The sequence below is a fragment of the Lasioglossum baleicum genome, chromosome 5, assembly GCF_051020765.1.
Source record: "Lasioglossum baleicum chromosome 5, iyLasBale1, whole genome shotgun sequence".
NCBI lineage: Eukaryota > Metazoa > Arthropoda > Insecta > Hymenoptera > Halictidae > Lasioglossum > Lasioglossum baleicum.
In genome coordinates this window covers 1034353-1053796 of record NC_134933.1, presented here as the reverse complement: position 1 = coordinate 1053796, position 19444 = coordinate 1034353, and the positions used below count along the sequence as shown (strand labels likewise).

The following is a 19444-nucleotide window of genomic DNA, read 5'->3' as shown; positions in this document are numbered from 1 at the left end:
TTGCTATCTAGATCTAGATTATCTTATTTATATATATTTAGTAACAAACTTTAGCTGTCGCAGCCTGCATCAGTCTTATTATTTACTCGCTTTTTAGCCACCAATATATTTTGGTGTTTTTGTAGTATTTATCTTCGATATCTCTCTTAGGGAGAGACATATTATAGACTAGTTTTGATCTGAGAGAAAGGTCATTGCTGTTAGGATTATGTGGATATAGGATCCTTTTATCACTAGATTTCCTCTCTATATGGTATATAATAGGTATATTATTTGAATCTGTGATTCTACCCGTTTTGTCTAATAATAGGAAAGCTTCTGGAGGGATATTTCCAGTATTGCACGTTCTTGTGTAATATTCGTCATTTGGGTATAGCGAACTAGAAATTAAATTGTTGTTTCTTATATGTCTAATTTTTGCGAAATAATCTCTATTTAATTTTATCATAAAGCTATCTATCCTTGGTATATTTGCCGTGTCATATAGTTTTTTACATGTTTCGAATTTTTTGAAATTCGATTCTCTACTCCTATATACACGCGTACACGCTCTTATTGTTAGACATTTACGTTCGAATTTTCTAATAGATTCTATTATATGTGGGCTCGTGTTAAACCAAATAGGGCAACCATATGAGATTATAGGTCTGATCAAGAGCATGTAACATAATTTTTTAATTTGCGGATTTAGGTAATCGGAATGGAATATTTTGCTGTTAGCCATGAATGCTTTTCTAGCTTTTTCCATTTGTATTTTTATGTGTTCGTTTAGTATTATTCGGTTATCTAAGTAAATTCCGAGGTATCGTACTAGATTTTTGTGCGGAACTGTTGTATCGTCAATTTTTATCTGGAATGATTTGTAGGAGTTTCTAAAAGTTTTGTTCTGTTTGTCTATTTTTGGCCTGAATAAAATAGTTTCGCATTTTGTTGGGTTTATTTTTAACTTCCAGGTTTTATAGTATTCATTTATTTTGTTAACTATTGATTGCATTTTGGCTTGGAGATTTTTGACGTTTTTTCCTGTAATGTATATTATTAAGTCATCTGCGAAAAATATGACTTTTATGTCTGTTGAATCCGGTATATCAAATAGGTTCGGAATTTCTGCATTGAAAAAGTTAAAAAGAATCGGAGCTGTAACTGTTCCTTGTTGCAGGCCATCTTCCATTTCGAATAGAATATCTTCGTGTGTGTTTGTGTAAAATTTTTTGTTCAGTAACATGCTCGTTAGTATTTTTAACAGGTGTGATTCGCAGCCTTTTTTTTCATTTTGTATAAGAGACCTTTGACCCACACTGTGTCAAAGGCCTTTTCTAGATCTATAAGGCAGGCTGCCACATTCTCTTTATTAAAAATAGCTGCGTGGATATCGGATGTTAGTTTATGTATTGCATGTATTGTACTTAGTTGATGTTTGAACCCGAATTGTGTGTCCGGAATTAAGTTGTTATCATCGTAAAATTTTTCTAGAGCTCTTTTTATTAGGATTTCGAATACTTTAGAGATATTGGGGAGAAGGCTGATTGGTCTGTAGCTAAGAGGAGAAGAAGGGTCTTTACCTTTCTTGGCAATCGGGATTACTTTTGCCGTTTTCCAATTTGTTGGGAAATAACAGTTGTTTAAGCAGTTATTGAAAATTGTGTTATAGTCGTATATGATGTGGAGTAGAAGATTTTTGAGTATTATATTTGGTATTTCGTCTGGCCCTGAGGAGCATTTATTGTTAAGTTTTTTAAAGAGGCTGGTTGTTAGTGCTATGTTTGTGAAGTAGCTTGGGTCCTCTTCCCATTCTGGGTTTCTCGCTTGATTGTTATCGTCGAACTGTATTAGGTATTTGATATTGGCCAAATCCTCTTCTATGTTCTGCATGAGATTATTGTGGTGTTTATCGATAATTTCAGATAATCTATTTTTTCCCAGATTTTTGTTTTGAGTGTAGACTTTTGCGAAGTTAGCCCCTATTAAATTTAGTTTGTCCCTATTATTAGTTATTATATATTTTCCCGTGCTGTTTGTTTGTGTTGAATTTATGTCTATTTTCGCGTCTTTTAAAATATCATAGTTGTTATCGGTTTCTAGATTTGGGATATTCTCAGTTGTTTTTTTTCTAAAAATTGAGTTTAGTTTCGGGAACATTTTTGTTGAATTTATGGGTATGTTTTTTATTTTGTTTTCCCAGAACGTATTGACCGATTTCTTGAATTCAGTTTTGATTTCTGCTTTACATTTTTTGATCAATTCTTTGGATTCTTTAATTATGACCATAGCTTGTGGAGAGGGGTGTCTGTATTCATTATTTAGTATGGTTAATAGTTTGCTTTTTTGTGCGAGCAAGTTTTTAATGGTTCTGTTTATATACATGTCGGATGAATTGTAGTCTACTTGTCTAGGAACATGTTTTTTTATTGCGTCTACTATGGCTGTATTTATTTCTTCTAGAAAGTTATTTATTTCTTGGTTGGTTAAATTTCTATTTTGCGGAATATGCGTAGTGTATTTAGCCGCTAGGTATTTTTTGAATTTATTCCAGTCTGTTTTTTTGTAGAGTAATGGATATTTATGGTTTTTAAAAACAATTATGTCGTCTTTTTTTGGTAGTGAGAATTGTATATTGATAGCTCTGTGGTCACTATCGATGTCTGTGGTCTGTATGGTACCATCCTGATTTAGGTTTTCTAATTTTATTCTGCTGTCGATCAGACCTATATCTAAATATGAATTGCTCCTTACAAAGGTTGGTATATTTGTGTGTTTTAAAACTATTTTATAGTCTATTTCGTGTTTTTGTATCCAGTTAGCCAAAGCTCGCCCTCTAGCATTCTGATAATGGTTGTTCCATTTTTGGTGTTTAGCGTTCAGGTCGCCCGCTATTACAAAATAATTATTAGTCTTATGTAGTTCTAAAAAGTAAAAAATGTAGTCCAAATCAGCTATTACATCGGTTGCTTCCGTACTAGGGGCATAGACTGCTATGATGAACAGATTATTGTTATTTTCTAGTTTGAGTTTTAAGATAACCGTTTCTATTATGTTCAGTTCTTTTATTGGTATTATTCTCTCGTAATTAAAATGATTTTTAATGAGGGTTGCTACGCCTCCTCCGTTTGCTGAGTTCCTGTCGTTTCTAATTAGATTGTATTTTTTAAATTTCGGGTTGTGAAATTTTTTAAGCTTTGTCTCGTTTAGTAATATAATATCCGGATTGAGGTTGTTGATGATTTGTACTATATTATGTCTCCTTTCGTTTGATGCGATGGAGTTTACATTTGCGGAAATAATATTTAACTGTGTTACGCTTTTGTTAGCCATTGGTTAGTTCTTCGTTTGTTTCATAGTCTATAGTGTCTACTAGTTCTGGTGTACCATCACAATATAATTTAAATAGATTTTGTATGTTTTGAGTGTTTTGAGATATTAAGTACTCTATTCTGTTCAATTGTGATGTAAAAAGATTTTTTAGCTCCATTATAGGGTCGGGTATGCTTTGTTGATTTGTGTATGTTAGGTTTGTTACGTGTGTATGTACTTTGTCCTGTTGTGTTTGTGTGTGCTGTGAGCTGTCTATTGGTCGTTGAGAAAAAGAGTAGTGTCTGTTTGTTGGGTTTGTGTTATTGTTTATTTGATTGTCGGTAGATCAGTTATTTGTTTGAACCGCTTCAGCATATGAAACTTTGTATTTCGGGGTTATACTATTTTTTATCTCTGCTAAAGTAGTAATTTTGTTTTCGTTCTTTTTTTTTAAGTTGTGTGTATATCTTTCTTTTATTTCTTTGAACTTTGGACAACCTTTGTATGATGCCGGGTGTCCAAATTCTTTGCATCTTACACAAAAGAGTTTTGATTTTTCTACCAAGCTATCTTTTTTGATCTCGCAGTTACCTGGATCGTGGTTTTCGGAACATTTGACGCATCTAAAGTCTAATTTACAATTTGACGCTGAGTGTCCTATTCTTTGACATCTAAGGCACATGATTGGTTCTTTTTTTATTAGTCTTTCCCATTTAACCGATTGATTTAGAATGTATTTTATGCTTGTTAGGGTTCCGATATCACTGTCAGGGGTGATTTGTACTAGTAGGAATGGTAATGGATTGTTATTTTTGATAGATTTTTGCGTGCTGAATTTGGTTATTTTGATAATCGAAACTTTATGTAGATTTAGGTTATTAATTTCTTCTAATATTTCGTCCGGGACAAAGCTGTTATCAATACCCTTTAAAAGTATGGATTTTGGTTTGATCGACTTCGGTGTATATGTGAAGAATTTAATTTTTCTTGCTGTTAGTATGTTAATAACTGCTGCATGGTCTTCTAGGTTCTCAAGTTGTAAATAATGTTTATTACTATTAATGTATTTAATGCTGAATTTGTTAATATTTAGGGACTCTTTAACAATTCTGTACGTGACTTGCTGGGAAGATTCGAAAATATTTATTATCGGCGGTTTTACCTGTCGTTCTTTCGTTACTATTTCTTGTACCACTTTATTGTCTACGTTTGGTTTCGTTGTCTTTGTCTTTGGGTTGGGGTCCTGTGGCTCGCGAGGTCCATTATATTGTCGTCGGCTGGTGCGGTGTTGTTTTGTTCTTTCAGGTACTCCTGGGTTGCCCCTGTTCCGTTACATCTTTTCTTGCTTGTGCTATGACCTTCTGGCCATTGTTTCCCTTGTTCGTAGTTGGGGGTCGTGCGGCTAACGGTACTTGGTGATTTCTTTTCTTCATTGCCATTTGCTGTAGATTTTCTTTTTGGGCTTTCTGCTATGCTATTTTGCGTAGAGCTCGATGCGTTTTTGGCTCTCTCCTCCTCCAGCTCCTTGCTTATATTTTCAATTTTTTTTTTAGACTATCGATCATTTGTAATAGTTCTTTGTTTATTTCTTCTCCTTCTGTAGAAGACTTCTCCTTCTGTTTTTTCTTTGTACTAGGTGTCTTTGGCATTTTTTCGTCGAATACTTTAGGATTGCTATTTAAATGGAGTCGTTTTTTACCATTTAGGTTAGGCTTTGGTAGTGATATTTCAATCGTTTTCTTTGTTTTAAGTATTTTGTTTAACTTGTTTTTAAGGACGGAGGGACTGTTGACGAGACTCTCTTCATCCTTGATCGTTTTTATTATGTTGAGGAACACTTTATTGTTTATCACATTTTCCGTGTTTCTATTTCTATTTTTATTTTCTTCTTCTATCACTTCTGGGTCCGGGGGGTAAACCCCCTGTGCACTAACTGTATTTTCACTAATTTTTTCTTTTAGAAAAATGCCAGGTTACAGAAAAACTTTTCACTGATTCTAGTTGAGCGATTTTGATCTTGACAGGTAGCTCGCAGGACAGCGGTCGGCACGTCCGTCTCCCTTGAAGGTTTTAGGGGGACTCAGTCGAACGCCTAATACGCTGAGCCATTTGAGCTGTTGGAAACGTGATTGATATTTCTAGATGTAATGTTCATACTGTAGAAATATTAATTGAGTTGATTTCATTTTTTAATTACTTCTGTAGAATGCTCAAGGTTTATCAGAGCCTGATAGACTTACAGAATAAATAGAACGTAACAATTTTAAGGTTAGCTTAGTTCTTCGCGGAAAAAACGTCAAGAAAATCGGTTTTTATTTTTTTTAACAACGGCGCACCAAACCGAAAAATCTGAAAAAATTCATGAACAATACTTATAACAATATACTGCTACTGTAAAAATATAAATATTGTCACTCTAAAACTTCCATGTGAAATCTGCATTTTTTCGATTTTTTTGAGGTTTTTGATTTTTTACAAGCAGCATTTCCATTTTAAAAATCTGAAACCAATTGCAAAGTATGTATTTGGGTTTTTGACATGTGTCAGATTTTTTTCAGAATTTTTAAGCGTCATTAACTAGGTAAAATAGGCCAAAAACTGATTTTTCGTTTTTACCCCATAACTACCCTCCCGATCGAGATACAGGGTTGAAATTTTGCACAGTATGTTTTTTCTTGGTGCTCTATCGAATGGCACATCGTCGATAAAATTCGGCTCAAGGGCATTTTTGACTACCTTATCCGGCTATGCCCTTTGTTGGACAGTGTAATCACGTAAGAAATTCTTCGAATCTTTTTATTGTTGTAAATTACATTCAACCATTTTTGTCATAATTGCGTAAAATCCGCCGTCTATTCATTATATTCCCTTGAAGAGAGAAATCCACAAAATAATAAGAATAATAAGGATGGATGTTGCGGTGCTCCTGCAGTTGAATGTGGCAAATACTTATGGATTCTGATAACGGGAAGGAAGTCTACTATAATCTTTTGTAAAAATTATCAGAATCTTTAGAAGATGCTAAGAAGCAATATCTCGAAATGTAGCTTTGATTCGACAGCACTGTATCGATATTTAGAGTAAGGTGGTCATGAGGTACTATAAATCAAGCCGAGAGTGTATTTACAGTCTAAAGAATTGTGCCAATGTTAACTGGTTGGAGGGATTAAGAAATAGTTTAGTGTAGTCGTGTTCCAAGGAACTGGGACAGTAGCAACAATTTTCTCAGCTTTTTCGAAACGTGAAGGTGCTCGGACAAATTAGAACGCGATTAGTTTAAGAAGCCTACTGGGTCGTTGCAGTAAAAAGAGACATCGAGGTTATTAATTAGTGTACAGGTAAATTTAGTATTTGCAGAATTATATGTAGTGTTTGGATCTGACGATCCAAAGAAGATGCTAGAGAGAATGCCAGCTGAGTTTCTAGCATTTTGCGGATCCAAGGGTTAATCGATTCGAACGTGGAGGGTAGTGAGTCATTTTTGGCACGCAGTTCGGTAAAAATGTGAGTGGCTTTTTACGAGAGGAAATGTTGGACTCTCAAGCTGCGGTACATGGTTTCGGTAGGCAATTCGGTGGCAGCGTCTTCAACGCTTAACGAGCTCTGGGTCGCGTGGTGGCAGTGAGTAGGCAGATTAGGATGGGCAATCATCCAAAAATCTCTCGAAATAGGCGCTTAGATTGTCTGACTTTCTGCTAACTTGTACACGTTACCGTGTGAAAAACGCGTAGTGGACGAACCGAGGCGCCGCACAGTGCGGCCGATCGCCGATCTAGCTGTTCAAAATTCAGAAAGTGCTTTTAATGATTTCTTTTAAGAAAAACCTTGGGGTGTACGGTTTTTCAAGTACAGTTCTTCACCCCCCCCCCTCCATAACTTTATTTAACAACAAAAACTTAATAACTTTATTATTATAAAAGAAAATATAATTATAATAAGAGAAATAAACTAGATTTTCGGTCATTACATGTTCTTTGAAATAATAATTGAAAAACGTAATGCCTTTATTTTGGAAATAACAAAATGTCAATCATCAAATAACGTGGGATGACTTGACAAAATATGCATATAATTACATATTGATAATAATCAAATAAAATAGTGGATGGAAATATAACATAATATAACACACATATATATGTATATATATATGTTCCAGGTATTTACTAGCAGTTCATACAGTAACTGCCTACCTTCTGAAAAAGGGGCCAAGATTGCATTGGCCTCCCTGATTTTTTCTACGAGAAATCTCCTAGTCACCAAAATTTTGTTTTCTGAAAGTAAATATTCATTATTGTCAAATTATGGATGAATATGGATATGAAACTGGTAAAATCTAATAACGAAATAATTCACAAAGGGTTTGCAACCATGTTTTTGGAGTTTAGTTAGGTTTGAAGCAAGTAACTGATTTTTTTCTACGAGGAATCTCCTGGTCACCAAAGTCTTGTTATGTGAAAGTAAATATTCATTATTGTCAAATTATGGATGAATATGGATATGAAACTGGTAAAATCTAATAACGAAATAATTCACAAAGGGTTTGCAACCATGTTTTTGGAGTTTGGTTAGGTTTGAAGCAAATAACTGATTTTTTTCTACGAGGAATCTCCTGGTCACCAAAGTCTTGTTATGTGAAAGTAAATATTCATTATTGTCAAATTATGGATGAATATGGATATGAAACTGGTAAAATCTAATAACGAAATAATTCACAAAGGGTTTGCAACCATGTTTTTGGAGTTTAGTTAGGTTTGAAGCAAGTAACTGATTTTTTTCTACGAGGAATCTCCTGGTCACCAAAGTCTTGTTATGTGAAAGTAAATATTCATTATTGTCAAATTATGGATGAATATGGATATGAAACTGGTAAAATCTAATAACGAAATAATTCACAAAGGGTTTGCAACCATGTTTTTGGAGTTTGGTTAGGTTTGAAGCAAGTAACTGATTTTTTTCTACGAGGAATCTCCTGGTCACCAAAGTCTTGTTATGTGAAAGTAAATATTCATTATTGTCAAATTATGGATGAATATGGATATGAAACTGGTAAAATCTAATAACGAAATAATTCACAAAGGGTTTGCAACCATGTTTTTGGAGTTTAGTTAGGTTTGAAGCAAGTAACTGATTTTTTTCTACGAGGAATCTCCTGGTCACCAAAGTCTTGTTATGTGAAAGTAAATATTCATTATTGTCAAATTATGGATGAATATGGATATGAAACTGGTAAAATCTAATAACGAAATAATTCACAAAGGGTTTGCAACCATGTTTTTGGTGTTTAGTTAGGTTTGAAGCAAGTTACAAATTTCTAAAACTTGAAAAGGACTGTAATTATCCAAATTACTCCACTACAAAGAAATTACTCCACTAAATAAAATAATGGATGGAAATATAATAAACGAACGTTAGTATTATATTATGTTATATTTCCATCCACAATTTTATTTGATTATTATTAATATGTAATTATATGCATATTTTGTCAAGGCATCCCACGTTATTTGATGATTGACATTTTGTTATTCCCAAAATAAAGGCATTACGTTTTTCAATTATTATTTCAAAGAACATGTAATGACCGAAAATCTAGTTTATTTCTCTTATTATAATTATATTTTCTTTTATAATAATAAAGTTATTAAGTTTTTGTTGTTGAATAAAATTCTGGAGGGGGGAGTGAAAAACTGTACTTGAAAAACCGTACACGCCAAGGTTTTTCTTAAAAGAAATCATTAAAAGCACTTTCTGAATTTTGAACAGCTAGATCGGCGATCGGCCGCACTGTGCGCCGCGCCGCGCCGTACAGTGGAGTATTTGCCTCGAAAAGTTGGCCAAAATACTATTTTTCAAATCTTGCGTAAGATGACTAATTTTGGTTGTCTAAGCTATTGGAATACATACAGGGTGGTCATTTTATCTGAAGACATTGAAATATCTCGAGAACTATGCATCGGATCGAAACAAGTGGGTAATGAAAGTTGTTCGTCGCGAAGGGGGACATTCAATAATACCAAACTCGACTTAAAATTTTGCATTTTGGTTCACAGATGGCGCTGTAATGGACAAAAATCAAAATAAGTAAAAAATCGTAGAAAATTGGGGATGTCTCGAGAAATACACATCAGATCAGAAAAATAAAAGTAGACGTATTTGATATTTTTAAAAATGCTATTCAATAACACCATAATTGACTCCCCACCCCCACCTCCCCCTTGGGATGTCCCCCTTCGTAACGAACAACTTTTATTACCCACTTGTTTTGATTCAATGCATAGTTCTCGAGATATTTCAATGTCTTCAGATAAAATGACCACCCTGTATATAAACAACAGTGTACTAGTTTTATTTTTTCAATTTATGTACACACGTAGCGTTGTTATGTATTGAAAGTAAAGACTTTTGTAGCACACATTTTTCATATGTAACACATATGTTGTGTTAATTTTCTCTTTACCGACACTTTTTTTAGACAGGTATACAATTATAGTTTTCAGCAATTTTCACTTCCTTATTGTTTGCCTGTTTAAAATTATTTCGCATTTGTAGGATTTTCAACAACGAAATTTTTAGGCTTCCAAGTGAGTTCCGATGTTCGGGTAAACTTGTCCGTGCGTAATCAAAAATTTTTGCCGTTCTTCTAGAAATTTGTATCTTTTTCCTATGTTATCCAGTAGATTTGGACGAGAAGATGTGAGAAATCCAAGTTTGGATCCTGCAGGATCAATAGTTCACAAGTTATTAAAGTCTAAATTTGAGCAATTTCCAGAGTTTTTGACAGGTTAATTAATTAGTTACTTAATTTATCATAACTAATTAATAAACTAATATTAATAAACTTATTAATTGATTAATTACTTAAGTAAGTAATCAATTAGTAACTAATTAATTAATATTAATTTGTCACTAATTAATTAATATTTAATTTGTCACTAATTAATTATATCTTATTTAATTAGCCACTAATTAATCCTATCTTAATTAATTAGCGACTAATTAATCCTATCTTATTTAATTAGCCACTAATTAATCATACCTACTGTGATTAGCCACTAATTAATTAATATATTAATTAGTCACTAATTATTTATTTAATTATTTAATTACTAAATAATTAATCATGTGCATTACCGCGTGCCTGTGCTGCAACCTAGCGGCGCCACTCGGTAACCGGCGCACGACCGTCGCTATACACAACATGGCGGCCAAACCTGTCAAAATCAATGGAAATTGCTCAACTTTAAACGTTAATAACTTGTAAACTACTAATCCTACAGGATCGAAACTTGGATTTCTCACATCTTTTCGTCCAAATCTACTAGATAACCTGGGGAAAAGGTAATAATTTATAGGAGAATGGCAAACATTTCTGGTCACGCAAGGAAAAGAGCAGCGCGATTTTCTTTTCTGCACCATTGGAAACTGTACAAGTTTCTGTTAACAATGCAAAAAGAATTGGCTGCGAACATGTGCGAATACGACTTTTAGAATACCTTTTGTACTGCGATATATGGGGCAAACGCAACGTGCGTCGGCGGTCACGCTGAAAATGTCTCAGTTATCACGATTTTTCAGGCCGACAATCTGGCAATAAAACGTTTCGGACAACAGTTAATCGGTATTCAGTCATCTAGACATTTCAATACAAATAATTATAAAACATTTTTTTTATATAAGAAAGGATGGTCTGCTTAATTTTTTAAATGCCACTCAAGACAAATCCAATGACTCACTGTACTATGCATGCATGTCTTATAATAATGTCAATATAGTTTTGGCCATCATTTCGGGGCAAATACTCCACTTTACGCCGCACAATGCTTCGTAAAAATCCATAGTATTTCACAATTACAGAGTTTAATTTGTAGAAAGAACACGAATTGAACTTAAGAACAAAAGGGAGGCTTTTAACACTTTACCTACCGGAAACCCATTAATAGGATTTTTAATAATTGTGCTGTACCAAAAGAAGGCATAGAAATTTTCTTTTACATTGCAATGTTAAATGAAATTATTAAATGACGTTATTGAGGGTGACTTGTTAGATCACAATGAAAATTCCTGTTGCTATTGAAGGTTCCATTAAAAAGTGTTTAGCCATGCAGCATAGATTTTTCAAAATTATGCGATAATCACCGGTCAGTAATGTGTTAATATATACAATTTTCGCTCATACTAAATAATACAAAACCAGATGTTCATCGTCTAAAAGTATCATCAGTAGCAGACTAGATTTGATGCATTTGTGAGAAAAACACCTGCCAATGCTATTAGCAAACATATATGTAGACACTCTAATGATATTTCTTTTAAACTTCAGAAAACGACACGTATATTGAGTCAAAAATGCTAAATTCTTGTTTGTAGGCACTGTGCGTCGCACACAACGTAACATTACACAACGCTGACTCGTGGAAATACGAAACAGCGCGAATTCGCCATACTTTCGCTGCTTCGGGGAATCGGCCAAGTTGCTTCGACTGCAAATGGAGAAACGACAATCTTTGTTTAAACACTTGAGAACCAGTTAACATCCCAAACATGCCCGAGAACCTTGCTACCGGGAGGCTGAATCTTTATGGATCGATCGAAGAATATTAAAAGCATACAAGAATTCCAATCGAGCATGATCGATTCACTTCACTCAGGGGACCAAAAACTTTCAACTTTTCTGAATGTAATATTATACAATTCGACGAAAAAACGACAAAACTAAATTCTAGTGCGCGGAATCCAAGTTTCATTGTGCGGAGTTCACTCGTTTAAAAGTCATACACGAGTAAAGTAGCTCGATTTCAAGCGCGTTTGAGAGGTTATGATGTATGATATGCGGATACAATTGAATAAATTTGTTAAATCAAACGTACAAAATATCTCCGTTGTTTTTAGTAATACGAAAAAATGCTTGGATCGGTGAGGCAATTACTGTGACGGAGAAGCTTTTTCATTAGTGTAACATTCAATGTAGTTCCAGTCAACGAAAAGTTGTAGAGGGAAATGGAAGGAACACAATTTTTAAATTTGGGTCTTTGTTTGGACTAGTTAGGAGGTAAACATATTCAATGTCCCCACTCCTAGGAGGTGAGCGGGATGCAGGCGGGCACGTAGAAGATCCCCTTTTTCGGTTTTCCGCTTATATCTCGGAAACTATGTGTCCTAGCGATAAGACTATTCTATACAAAATTAAAGCTGACATAATGTGCCACAAGATTGATTCGATTCAATTTTTCGGTATCTCGCATAGTTTCCGAGATATCCGAGCTCAATGTTCACTTTGGTATTATTTGTTCGAGTTAGTGTTTTTGCTTTAATTTCATTTTCAACACTTCAATTTCAACACTCCAATTTCAACTTCACTTTTTCAGTTTCCACTCCCATTTTTCAGTTTCAACATCAATTTCTCAATTTCAACTTCAATTTCAACATCAATTTTTCAAATTCCACTTCACTTTCAATTTCACTTTTTCAATTTCCACTTCCATTTTTCAGTTTTCAACATCAATTTCTCAATTTCGACCTTAATTTTTTAGTTTGAACATCGATTTTTCAATTTCAACATCAATTTTTCAATTTCCACTTCAATTTTTGAGTTTCAACATCAATTTCTCAATTTCAACATCAATTTTTCAATTTCGACCTTAATTTGTTAGTTTGAACATCGATTTTTCAATTTCAACTTCAATTTTTCAGTTTCAACATCAATTTCTCAAATTCAACTTCAATTTTCCAATTTCAATTTCAAATGCACGTAGAAGGTCCCCCTTTTCGGTTTTCCGCTTATATCTTGGAAATTATGCATCCTAGCGATATGACCATTCTATAGAAAATTAAAGCTGACAAAATGTGCCATGAGATTGACTGCATTCAGTTTTTCGCTATCTCGCATAGTTTCCGAGATATCCGCGCTCAAAGTTCACTAATTGTGCTGAAATGTTAGCTAGGCAAATAAGGCAAAAAACGTGAGGCAAAAATTTCTTTTTCGCAATTAGTGAACTTTGAGCGCGGATATTTCAGAAACTATGCAAGATAGCGAAAAACTGAATCGAATCAATCTTGTCGCACATTTTGTCACCTTTAATTTCGAATAGAATGGTCTTATCGCTAGGACACATAGTTTCCGAGATATAAGCGGAAAACCGAAAAAGGGGACCGTCTACGTGCCCCCCTGTACACCGCTCACCTCCTAAGGAGTAGGGACTTTTAATATGTTTACCTCCTAACTAGTCCAAACAAAGACCCAAAGTTAAACATTGTGTTCCTTCCATTTCCCTCTATACCCCCCTTATGAGCATTCATTGACTGGACTAGTAGTCTTTAATTCCTCGCACTAGAGTTCAAAGTTTTATCATTTTTTCGTCGAATTTTTTGTAGAGTATTACGTGCAAAAACGTTGAAAATGTTGGGTCTCGAGAGTGATAATGTAACCTATACTTGCAATCTTGAACCCGTAGGAGAGGGTTCGATGAACCTAACCCAATTATTTGATACTAGTCTTGCAGATGTACAAAATAGATGGTTGGTTACCTTCAGAGTGAAATCTTCCATTAGGTAATGGATTTCCATTGGAATATTTCCAAATTATAAGGAAGTTAGCGCGATATGGTTACACGGGTCGAAGGTCTAAAGGTTTTTGGCTGGATATCGAGTGCAGGCCGACTAAATATAGCGACAATTCTATTTTAAAAGGACGAGAGCAGTGCTCACAGATGTGTCCGACACGGCAGGTGTATTTGCAACGACTGCGTCGGATATTTCAGAAAGTGACGCGAATATTAACACCTACAATTAGCCTTGCAGTCACATGCGTGCTGCCAATCGCTCGGCCATCCTGCGCGGGTGCATGGCGCCTCACGTTTCACTTTCATTCAATTGCAACAGTTCCATTTCATTCGGAGACAAAAAACAGCAAAAATGATCTGAATTTCCGTAAAAACTTCGAACTCGAATTTATTGTAATCCATTATTGTTATGCGTTTATAAGAATTTCTGTCATTCGTGTACGAGTCGAAGCTGAAAATTGTGGAAGATCGAAGCAAAGTGACGCAAATTATTTATAGACTGCGGATCTTTATGCAAAATAAAAATATTCTGAATCAATTGTGGGAAGCAGTGATTAAATAAACATTCATTTCATCCAGTTCATTTCCTCATAAATGCATAAAAATCCGCAGTCTAATTACACTGTCCAACAAATTTCAACTTTTTTAATGATTTCAATATACTGTTGGGTCCTTCCTATAGAGTTCTTTGCGTTGATTCCGAATCTGTCCTTAATTTTTCTCCTATACGCACTACAGTTTTTGAGAAACATGGCTTTGAAAGGAAAACATATTTTTCACCTTTAGACAAATATTGTGATGTTATTATAAAAGGTACTGAATTGTTCTTTGCAGCAAAAGATTCTGTAGACTTTCCCGAATACAGTGATATCCAATATTAATACATTATGATTGTTTAAACATGTTTAAACAGTGATTAAAGACGGAGAGACACCACTTTGGCACCAATTTTTGAGGATATTTTTGAATTCATCTCAAAAAATAAGGGTCCAGCAGAAAATCGAACGATACCACGCGATAGAGCAGACTTTTATCTTGAGAAACCCCCCTCCAAAGTTTGAATCATCGACTTTTTTACCGAACCAGAAAGCAAAATATCTTCGTCCGACATGAGTTGTCACCAGTGGCGATCACCATTAGAACGGTCGTTCGCCGCTCCGTATCCCGTCGCTGCGCCACTGGTTTAAACAATCATAATGTATTAATATTGGATATTACTGTATTCGGGAAAGTCTACAGAATCTTTTGCTGTAAAGAACAATTCCAATATCTTTTATAATAACATCACAATATTTGTTTGAAGTTGAAAAATATGTTTTTTTTCAAAGCCATGTTTCTCAAAAACTGTGCGCATAGGAGAAAAATTAAGGACAGATTCGGAATCAGCGCAAAAAACTCTATAAGAAGGACCCAACAGTATATTGAAAACAAATTTGGTGTTGGACAGTGTTATTAATAGCTGCCGTTCGCTTTAGAACGGAGGAGCGCAGCTTCCAGCACTGCTAATATTTTCTTTGCCACCCCGAATTCGATTCTTTTCCCTTCAGCTGTGGAACCGTCCAGTTTTTCAGGCAGCGTAAGCAAACAACTGGCGGTCGGTGCATCCGTTCCCGAAAAAACCCGTCTGAAATTCATCCGACAACTCGCCCCCTCAAAACCAACAAACGTTCCCCCGAACGCACGCATTTTCTTGTTAAAGTTCACGAACGCGGTGCGTGCGGGCGTGGGGTTGGTGAGAGAGCTCCGGGTCTGGTCGGTCGGGGTTGTTCCACCGATTTCGATAAAGCATCGAGAAGAATCGAGTGGCTGCTGGTCTATAAATACCGGCGAAACCACTCGAGAACGGATTCGAACTCGAATTCCAGGTGGCAGGGTTCCTCTCTCTCTCTCTCTCTCTCTCTCTCTCTCTCTCTCTCTCTCTCTCTCTCTCTCTCTCTCTCTCTCTCTCTCTCTCTCTCTCTCGAGCGCTATAAAACAAAAAGTTGAAAGCGTTCCTCTCGCTCCAAACCTCTCTGGCTTTAGAACAGGAGGAATGGAAAATATTTTCTCGGGGGTACCGAAGAGTGCTGAGAAAAGAAGGAAGATCCGGTGGCACGGTTCAGGATTGCTTTTACGTACATAGAATGCAATGAACTTGGTGGAAAAACGAACGATCCGAATAAAATCGCGAGACGCGCGGCGCGCTGTTGAAATTCTATCGCGGACACCGTTATCTCTGGGTTAGCTGGATCCTGGACCTCAGATGCTGCTGCCAGAAATAAGATTACTGCCGAATAAACGAACAGAAATAGTCGTCGTTCTGAACGGATGCTCCTGACACAGGTTGCTCGTGCCGGTTAACCCCGATCGCCGGTTATTGTCGAAGCCCTGGGACCGAGCCCGACTGCGGTTTAATATTAAGCGGGGAAAAGCTGCACCTTTAATTAGTTCTGCGATCGCCACGGGACGCGGAAACTCCTCCTTTAATTAGTTCGACGGACGTTCCTCCGATAAAGTTCACGATCTTCGAGATATTCGGAAAGTTTCGCGACTCTTTTTATGTTACCATCAGACAGAGATTAGTCGGCACTACATTTATCCTTGGACTGCGAATTTTATGCATTTACAGCAAAATTGGGTAGATAAAATTTTTAATTGTAGGATAATATAAAAATTTATTCATGCCGCTACATTATTTTTCATCTATTAAAATCGTTAGAGGAAGAAATAATATCTAATTTGGTTTCTATTTATCGCAGTCAATGTAGACAATTTTTATTTTGCATGAAGATCCTCTAGTCTATTTATCGTTAATCGAGTGCCACTGGATTGGTTTTACATTATTTTATATATTTCATTTAGCAATGATTTACGGGGGGGGGTGTCTTTTTCGTGCTCGTTAACCCCTTGCACTACAATTTATATTACGGAAGGAACTTAATATTTATTGTATGTCTGCGTACTCTCCGATGGCTATGCATCGACAACAAAATAAATTAAAGGAAGTTAATTTTCAATTGAACCTGAGATCCTACTTAATCGGTTAGTGTTGATAGAATCTTGGGACTCTTCAGTTAGGGTGAAACAGTACGGAGCCACGCCTATGACATCCAATTGCATAATTTACAGGCGCACAAAGTGCAGAGTTGATAATGGGATACATACAATATGGATGATTATGGGATGTTGAAATTGTTAAGTGGTCACATAGAAATTTTCTAGTTAGTTTGTAAGGGTGTTCATATCCCCAAAGAGTCGCTAGACCGTGAAACTTTTACAATAGTGAATTTATGCGGACGGTAGAGCAAAGTTGAAAGCATTGGATAGTTAGGGATCGATTGACTATGAAACCATATTTACGTGGGCGATAAAACGCAGTCAATCGATGGTCACCTGGGATTCTCTAATTTCTATGCGGAATACTGTACCCCTAAAGAATCACAGAATCATCAATCTTCATAAAAAATCGTGTCCAATTTCTAAAACAGCGCTGTCTTCTAAAAGTGTCTTCTTCTTTAGTCTTCTTCAACCTTTTGCACTCGAAAACTTTATAAGGTCACTAAAAATTACCATACTCTGAAGCAGTTTTTACATGACCAAATTTTAAGTTCGTATTTAATAAATAAAATGATGTCTGGTATCAGCAAACATCCCAATTATCTAGGTTCTGCAATTGTTTACCCGCATTTAATAAATGGTTGAAAGTATAGAAAGTCAGAAAAGATACTATAGAGTTTTCACGTTCTATATGTATAAGAAAGAACGTTCGAATTCCAGAATGTACATAACAAAGCTTGTATTGGGTTGGCAGGAAAGTAATTTCAGCATTTTAAGGTGTAATATAAGAAACCAAATTTCTTTATTCAAGCGACGAACTTTAATAAATAAAATATTTTCTTACCTATTCTTTTTGGCAAAAAACCATCGAACAAAACGGAAAATATCTTATTCATTTAAGTTCATTGCTTGAATAAAAAAATTCGGCTCTATTTCATCTGAGAATACCGAAATTACTTTCTTGCCAGCCCAATAATAAACTGGTAAAGATCAAAATCTAGTTCGACCTCACGCAAAGGGCAATTTCAGAGAGATTGGACATTCTCTGGGTGTACAGACTGGAAATATTCTAGATCAAAAAAACATCCGACTACTAGAGTTAAAATAGCATCGAGTGCAAAGAGTGAATGCTACCAAAAGTCGATCTAAAGATAAATATGACAAAACCTCGATACCCACGAACCACCCCTACGGTTCGCAGAGTACATTCCAACCCACTGGCCTATTAAAAACACGTAAAATAAATAACCACACATAACCATCTCTACAACTCGTAGAGTACATATAAATCCACTAAAACTCGAATAAAAATTAGTGAAAACGATACCGGTAAGGCGTCGAGCAGTCGATCGAAGAAATCGGTAGCACAGTAATAATCCAAAGCACTGGTCGCAGTCGTTTCCGGTAAGAATATATATAGAGAGAAAGAGTAGAGAAAAGTGAAAGAGAGAAAGAGAAAGAGAAAGAGAAAGAGAGAGAGAGAGCGGTTTCGATCGGTTTCGTTCAAGGTGCGATCCCCTGAACTTTCATCGGTTCTCGCGTGTACACTCGGGATGCGGGCCCCGATGATCGAGGGGGTGATCGATCGTGGCGTTAAAAATCGTGCGAGTCGCGCGCAACGACTTTGTGTTCGTAGTCGGTTATTCGTAGTCGGTCCACGACGAAGACCACGAAGAGACTGGTCCTCGGATACGCTGGTTCATCGGTCCAGGACTTCTCGCCGCTTGCCGCGACATTTATATTTAACTTTGGCGTCGCTCGACTTTTCGGCTTCGGCTTCGGTACAACACGCGATTCCGCCTTGCGTTCTCGTTCCACATTTCCTCGTCCCTGTGCCGCGCTTTCGCCCCCGATCTTAGAAGATCTTTTCCCCGCCCCGCGGCCCCCGTACGATCCACCTTTGACGCATTTCCGTTTATTATCGGCGGTGAACTAAGATCGGGAGCCATTCGTTTCCCTTCGAGCGAGGAGCTCGTCTTTGGAGCAAGAGGGTGCGAGATACAAAGGACTGAACCAGTGGAAAATTCTAGGATGCTGTAGACGCTCAACGCGGTAGAAACAATTTTTGAAAAAACTGAGCATGTGTGTTTTCCGTGTCGGAAAGTGTTCGAGATTTTTAAACAATTTTAATGCACGTTTATTGTGCGTTTACTGCTACTCAAGATACGCCTTTTTCAACAGTTTTTGAGCTAATTCAATTTTCATCACGTTATACGGGTGTCTACTGAATTATTCTCATCAAGATATTCTCTATTTTGAGCTCAATGTAATCTTTAGATTTTGTAATCATTTGTTTCTTTTATGATGGAAACGTTCTTTTTCGCTTAACCCTTCGGCTATGACACGATTGACCACATAGAAGTATCTTCAATTACGTGAACAATTTTTAAAAAACGTTTAAATGTATATTGGAAAATAATGGCTGGGCGAAGGTTAAAACTGACCTCTAATGGAAAAATGTAATTTTCTTAGGAAAATGAAATTTTTTGTGCTCAGAGTCGCACTGACTACTCCTGGTTCAAATTCTGATGAGGTTTTCATAGAAACTGTGGTTA

At 35.9% G+C, this 19444-nt stretch overlaps 1 protein-coding gene across 1 annotated transcript in view; it reads right to left on the bottom strand.

Annotated features, from left to right (window-relative positions):
- LOC143208955 (uncharacterized) overlaps positions 1–18585 on the bottom strand; it is a 51584-nt gene extending 32999 nt beyond the window's left edge. Inside the window, exon 1 of the mRNA XM_076423968.1 lies at positions 18217–18585. The gene's annotated coding sequence lies outside the window, so the exon portion shown is untranslated. The remainder of the gene's footprint in view (positions 1–18216) is intronic.
- Between the last annotated feature and the right edge of the window lie 859 nt (positions 18586–19444).